The sequence below is a fragment of the Ochotona curzoniae genome, unplaced genomic scaffold, assembly GCF_017591425.1.
Source record: "Ochotona curzoniae isolate NIBS_2020 unplaced genomic scaffold, NIBS_Ocur_1.0 contig_66, whole genome shotgun sequence".
NCBI lineage: Eukaryota > Metazoa > Chordata > Mammalia > Lagomorpha > Ochotonidae > Ochotona > Ochotona curzoniae.
The window spans coordinates 1189781-1197455 of NW_024466512.1; positions in this window are offsets into that span (position 1 = coordinate 1189781).

A 7675-nucleotide genomic window follows, 5' to 3' on the forward strand; every position below is an offset into this window, starting at 1 on the left:
ATTAATAATTTAGATATTGATTGCATGTTGAAATTATAGTTTAGACAAATTGGCGGCTTTTTAGAGCTTGATTTCATTTTCATTTGAAAGAGTTACAAAGAGGAGGACAGAGAAATCTTCCATCTGCTGATTCACTGCCCAGATGGCCAAAGCTGCTGGAGCTGAACCACCCAGAGCCAGGAGCGTCTTCCGGGTCTGCCAGCTGGGGCAGGGTCCCAAGGCTTGAGTTCTTCACTGCTTTCCCAGATGCCTTAGCAGGGAGCTGCAGGGTAGCTTAGTGGCTAAAGCCCTCACCTTGCACATTGCCGGGATCCCATACGGGCACCAGTTCATGTTCTGGCAGCCCCGCTTCCCATCCAGCTCCCTTCCTGTGGCCTGGGAAAGCAGTTGAGGACGACCCAAAGCCTTGGGACCCTGCACCCACGTGGGAGACCCCAAAGAGGCTCCTGGCTGTTAGCTCCTGGTTTCAGATCAGCTCAGCTCTGGCCATTGTGGATGGAAGATCTTTCTTTCTGTATCTCCTCTCTGTATATCTGGCTTTCTAATACAATGAAATAAATAAGTCTTAAAAAAAAAAGTGGAGCAGCAGACACAAACCCATGGGCGGAAGTTTAGCTTAGTACGCCATGGCACTAGCATTGGGTTTGTTGCAATTTTTTAAGATTTATTTTATTTGAAAGTCAAAGTGGCAGAGAGAGAAAAAGACATTCTTCCCTCCACTGGTTTACTCCCCAGATGGCTCAAAGCCAGAGCTGTTTGAGGCCAGAACCAGGAGCCCAGAATCCAGGGTGGTCCTGTAAAGGTGACAGGGACCCAAGCACTTGAGCCATCGTCCACTCCTTTAGCAAATAATAGGATCATGGCCCAGCATGATAGCTCACTGGCTAATCCAGCGGCAAGTGCCATGATCCCATATGGGAACCGGTTCACATCCTGGCTGCTGCACTTCCCATCTCGTTCTGTACTTAGGGCCTGAGAAAGCAACAGAGAATAGGCCAGGGCCTTGGGACCCTGCACCCACGTGGGAGACCTGGAAGAAGCTCCTGGCTCCTGACTGCAGACCCGCCAAGCTCTAGCTGTTGTAGCCATTTGGGGAGTGAACCAACAAATGGAAGATTCTCTCTCTCTCTTTCTCCCTCCCTCTTCTGTTCCCTCTGTAACTCAAATAAAGATAAATCTTTAAAAGTTGTAGGCAAAAATCTTGGTCCTTCTATGAAAAAAATAGCAGGAGAGGGAGAGCATCCTTTGCCTACTTCATTTTAGACATGGAAGTTCCTATAAAATATAAGTAGACGTCGCCTAGACAGAGGTCTTGTGGAGGCAGAAAAGGAGGTGACCTCCTTCCTGTCCATCTGAAACTGAGACCTTGGTGAGCGAAGCAGGAGAAACTGCAAAGCAGGAGGGAGGCAGGCTGCCGTCGGTCTTCTAGAAAACGGGGCACAGCCAGCCCCCACTGGAGGAAGCGCCAGGGAAACACGCACAGGATTACGCGCGCAGGCGGCCCCAGCCGTCTGACGTCACAGATGCGCCAGATGACCTCTTAGCTTCCCCAGGCTGGAGCAGTGCTGGGCTGGCCCTGCTGGACGAAGGAGGCTTGTCTGTCAACAGCCAAGCAGTCCTCGTTCCGCGCCAGCTGATGCAGTGAGAACCTTGACGGCCCACCCCGGCTTTACAGCTAAGGGGCCCACCCAGACCCACCTTTACTGCCTCCCTCCCCTCTGGGACCTTGCCCCGGGAGGGGCTGGACTCGGTCCTGAGCTGCCGGGATCATCAGGGCCCAGGGGCACAGGGACCAGGACTGAAGCCCTGCTCTGGGAAAAGCCAGCGGGAGAGGGGAGAGGTTGCTGAACTTCTCTGGCTGGAGGACCACCCCCCTCCCCCGTGACTGACATGGATGGAGAGGGGCGTGGGTGGCCTTTGCTGGCATGGTTATCCTGGTGTGGAATAAGCACCGCTTTTTGCTGTTTAACAAGCCATCTTTGAGCCCTGACCTCTTGCACATGTGCAGTCCATCCCTCAGCAGGGGTGGGGGAGTGGGGTGGGCACAGCCAGTCTCCAGTGGGTAGGGAGCCCAGTGTCCTCCCACCTGACTCCTGGTGGCCACAGACCATGCGTGGAGCAGCAGGGGAAAGGAGGCCCGAGTCTGGGTTGAAGGGCTGCTGGTTCACATTCCCAGTGACGCCAATGTTCCTGCAGGAGAAACTCCATCCCAGTGACTCCGCCCCCAAAGACCAGTTGGGAAGAACTCCAACTGGAGGGAATTAATTTCCTGTGGAAGCCCACTGTTGCAAGATTGATGGAGGCCCCCTGCCAGGAAACAGTGCAAGTGTAAGTACAGTGGATTTATACCTGAAGGGTACGTATTTTAATTTCTGTTCTCAAGCTGTGAGAACATCTTCTGGTGCTACTATAAAAAGCATAAATGAGTACTGGCCCTGCGAACACGTGGCTTCCCACAGGAGCCCTGCCCCATCCCGCCTCCCTCCCTACAGCCCCAGCACCTGCCCGGGCACTGCGGGCACTGCGCTGGCCAAGGCACAGCCAGCCTGGCCCCAGCAGGAAGGAGCCACCTGCCTGCCTGTAGGGAATTGCCCCCTGTGTTCAACAGCTTTCCAGGTCCCAGGGTGCTTGCTAAAGCGGGGGCAACCAGCACTGGACCCAAGGAGCCAGCAGCCCCAGGCCCTGCAGTGACCCCAGGGCCAGCGGGCCTCGGCCCGTGGCGGCAGGGCTGTCTGGAACCGGGCACCAATTTGCCATGTTCCCTTCCTGAGCTGTTTTTATTGGAAGAACTCAGTGTATATGCTTGCTATAAAGGTTGTTTATGCTGTCATAGCTAGATTTTTATTGGTTGTATTTTTGCTGCAGTTGCTTGAAAAATAATTATTTTCAAAGAAAAGAAGAATTACATATCCTGTAAACTAAATAAGACTCACTGTTTATTAGAGAACCCTGACAGCTCCTCAAACACAGGGGAAAAAAATTTCCAAGCAGCGAATGGACAATTTATGTGCAAGTTTATTTGTAAAACAGATTTCAACACATACTTCATCTTGGCTCTGCCAATAAAAATGCATTCCATTTCTTCTCCAAAGTGTGTGTTATCTGGTGGCTGCTTGGCAATCCGGTTTCCCCGAAGAGAAGGCTGCTGGGATCAGCCTGTGCCCACTGGCCGGACCTGCCCTGGTGCGGGCTGCGCTGCGCCAGCGGCGCTGGCAAAGAAAGCAGAGTGCTCGTAATAGGCAGCGTCTGCAGCACAACTTCTGCGGTCTGCAAGTCGCCTTTTGTTAAAATATTTTTTTAATGTTTTTTAATTGTTTACAACTTATCACAGAAAATAATAATAATAATAAAACCAACCACCCCTCGGGCTGGGAGCAGCTCCTGGGCGCAGCGTGTGCTTGCAGACTGTAGGGGGCAACCTCCGTCTCTTTGTGGAGGGGTCAGCCCAGAGGGACCACAGTGGAGCAGCCCTGCCCAGGCACCCCTGCCCTGCTTCCCGTCAGCTGTGTGTGCACCCAGTGCAGAGCCGAGGCCGAAGAGGAGGGCTGCTCCCTCGTGGGGCACCCCTTCCCACAGCGTGGTTACCTGCAGGTCCAGCTCCCTGACGCCTGGGTCCTGAGTGCTTTCACAGGCCCTGTCGGAGTCCCTCCTTTTTGACACACAATGCTGCGTGTGTCTGTGTGCGTGATGGCTCTCCCTCAAGTCCTCTGGGGGCTGGTGTCCTGCTCTTGTTTGGCATTCTTGTTCCCTATTTATGGAACAGAGGGCACAGATGAGCTTCCCTTGGTGTGACACACAAACCCCTCATCAAATAAGAAGTCGCTTATTAGAGATCCTGTAACACCTCTCCCCATTCCCCACCCCCCAGCTCGCTGTGCCAGGCTCCCGGATACGGCACGCTGCCCCATCACAGCCCCCTTGCCTGAAGGACAGTGCCAGGCTCCCGGCTCCGGCACGCTGCCCCATCACAGCCCCCTTGCCTGAAGGACAGTGCCAGGCTCCCGGCTCCGGCACGCTGCCCCACATCACAGCCCCCTTGCCTGAAGGGCAGTGCCAGGCTCCCGGCTCCGGCACGCTGCCCCATCACAGGCCCCTTGCCTGAGGACAGTGCCAGGCTCCCGGCTCCGGCACGCTGCCCCATCACAGGCCCCTTGCCTGAGGACAGTGCCAGGCTCCCGGCTCCGGCACGCTGCCCCATCACAGGCCCCTTGCCTGAGGGCAGTGCCAGGCTCCCGGCTCCGGCATGTTGCGCCAACACAGCCCCCTTGCCTGAGGGCAGTGCCAGGCTCCCGGCTCCGGCATGTTGCGCCATCACAGCCCCCTTGCCTGAGGACAGTGCCAGGCGCCCGGCTCCGGCACGCTGCCCCATCACAGCCCCTGGCCAGCAGTGACTCACAGCTGTAGTGCTGACCGCTTGCTTTCCTCTCCCCTAGAACCGTGTAGTTGTATTATTCCCTATACAAGCCCCCGTTATTATTGGCCATAACCATGTTTGCCTTCCAGAAAGCTGTCCTTTCATGATGGGATAAAAATATTAAACAGTGTCTGGGACACCTAGTCACCAGCACATTCCAAACGGATCCCAAAGCCAGATCCGAGCCTCCCTGAAACGCTGCGTGTTAACGGTAGCTATGCAAAGCGTTGGCATTATTCAGCAAGCCCTTTGCAGGCACTCTGTCTCTTATTTGTCAGAGAATACAGTAGGGGAGTCTCCACGTCTTTGCTTTTGTTTCATGATTTCAAATAGTCAGAAAATATTACATTCACTAGCAATCAATTCATTTTGATTGATAAAAGGGGTTAATAAAAACTGCCTCAGAAATAAAAAAGGTGACGGTGATGTGTCTGCTGCTACCTTCCTTCGGCTGTGCATACAGAGAGCGAGCTTTTATACGTCTCCCCAATAAGTCTTCGCCCCTTGTTTCCTGCACCCAGCGAGTCATTTATAATCCTTATTATTTCCAGCCCATGCACGCGCATGGCATCTTTCATATTTAACATGCTGGGGGCTTCCTCTTCACTATGTAGGAAGGAGGAGAAGCAAAAAAAAAAAAACGTATAATTTATATGAAAGTACATGTCAAAAATGGATTATCAAACATACCCGATGTGGTTTCATACACTCAAAAATAACAGAGAATCAGCATGAAATATGAAGCAGCATGCTCCAATTTCAATCTCCTGTTGGACAGCGTGCGGCGTAGGATGCGCACGGCTGTGTGTTCAACAGACACTCCTGGGCAATTAGAAGCAGGAAGAGATGGCGCAAGGTGCAGTCAGTGCTTCCTGTTCCAAGATGGAGCGCGGCTTTGCGAGGTGCATTTTGGGGATTATTAACGTGCTCATTTTATAACTATTTGGCTTTGTAGCCATTCTTCACTTACTGCAAGTGTGAAGAAACGCCAACCGGACGGTGTACAGCTCCTGCCTTGCACACTGGCCACGCTGTCCCCGTGACGTTGAGCAGTAGAGTTGAGCACACACGTCACAGCCTTGGCCGGCAGTCGGAGCGCTCAGAGCAGCTGGCATCACGTACCCCTGTCTGACTGTCCGTTTGAAATCATCCGGGAACGCTCTGAGATCACAAAGCTCGGCGTGTCGTCGGAGCGCTCAGACAGTGGGTCACACCTCGCCTCAGTCAAGCACTCGTGCAGTATTACACGGATCACATTCAGAGAAATCGGGTACTGGAGTTTGCCATAAAGGAAAATGCAGCCCAAAGTAGAATGGCACTGGGACAAAACCACAAGCCTCATCCAGATGGTGGCTACCCAGGGACTAGCTTATGAAGAAACTACTACAATGAAAAATAACCTGGACTTGCATTTTGTGTGATGGTGGGGTAAGCCCCAGCTGGGGAGACCCACATCTCATATGGAAAGACCTGGCATGGAATCCTACCTCTGCTTCTAAAATAAATAGATAAATAAAGCATTTATATATTTGGAAGTCAAGAGTTACAAATACAGAGAAAGAGACACGGGTCTTCCATCTGCTGGCTCACTGGGCCAGAATGAAGCTGAGTCAGGACCTGCTGTGTTTTCCGTGTGGGGGATGGGGTCCCAGGGTCCCAAACACTCCGGGCATCGTTTGTGCCTTCCCCAGCACGTGAGGGCGCAAGAGACCACTGTCAGCACGCGGCCCTCGGCCACCTCACCACAGCAGGAGCTGTCTGAGCTAGAGGCCCTGAGATTGGCACCAAGGGGCAGGGGACCCTTCAGGCAGGGCCCTCCAAGGCATGGTGATGCTCAGAGGAATGGCTTCAGCTTGTTTGGGGTGGGTAAACCATGGGTACCCCAGGATGCGTGTACATTTCTAGAACATTCAGTGCTCACACAGTCACAAGATGGGGTCCAGGCCCGGCACAGTGGCCTGGCGGCTAACGTCCTCGTCTTGAACACACCAGGATCCCATATGGGTGCCAGTTCTAGTCCCGGCAGCCCCACTTCCCATCCAGCTCCCTGCTTGTGGCCTGAGAAAGCAGTTGAGGACAGCCCAAAGCCTTGGGACCCTGCACCCATGTGGGAGACCTGGAAGAAGATCCTGGCTCCTGGCTTCAGATCGGCTCAGCTCTGGCTGTTGCGGTCACTTGGCGAGTGAATCATCTGATAGAAGATCTTCCTCTCTGTTTCTCCTCTCTGTATATCTGACTTTGCAATAAAAAATAAATAAATCTTAAAAAAAAGATGGGATCGCCCGCCTGTCCCCAGAACCTACCTCTTCTCTCAAACTCGATTTCCAGAAAACACTGCCCGCCACTCACGCTCCTTCCAGCACTGGCACCCACGTTCCTCCAGGTGAGATCACAGCACATCTGTTCTGTGAATATTTTACGGATTACGTAGCAGGTCGCCATGGATGTCCAGCCACCTGTTGGACTCTGTCTTTCACGGGCTGAGGAGGAAGGTCCCACGTAACGGCACAGATGGCCTGTGTGCTCATTTGTGCCTCTGTCAGCAGACCTGGGTGCTCCTGCCTGCTCAGGGTAACTCTCCCGGAGTGTGGGTGTCACAGACGCTGGGTGCTCCCGCCTGCTCAGGGTAACTCTCCCGGAGTGTGGGTGTAACAGACACTGGGTGCTCCCATGTACTCAGGGTAACTCCCCTAGAGTGTGGGTGTCACAGACGCTGGGTGCTCCCGCCTGCTCAGGGTAACTCTCCCGGAGTGTGGGTGTCACAGACGCTGGGTGCTCCCGCCTGCTCAGGGTAACTCCCCTAGAGTGTGGGTGTCACAGACGCTGGGTGCTCCCGCCTGCTCAGGGTAACTCCCCTGGAGTGTGGGTGTCACAGACGCTGGGTGCTCCCGCCTGCTCAGGGTAACTCTCCCGGAGTGTGGGTGTCACAGACGCTGGGTGCTCCCATGTACTCAGGGTAACTCTCCCCTAGAGTGTGGGTGTAACAGACGCTGGGTGCTCCCATGTACTCAGGGTAACTCTCCCCTAGAGTGTGGGTGTCACAGACGCTGGGTGCTCCTGCCTACTCAGTGTGCCATCGTGTCACGGACATTTGCTGTTCCTTCCCGCAAAGCTACTGGGTCCAGTTTTTGCAAGTCCTCGCGTGTTCTGTCCTTCTTCGTAGAAGCTTCATTCATTGAAAGACGGACTTGGAGATGTCTCCCACTCACTCGTTCACTTCCCAAATGGCCACAATGGCCAGGGATGCAGAATGGAGGGCTG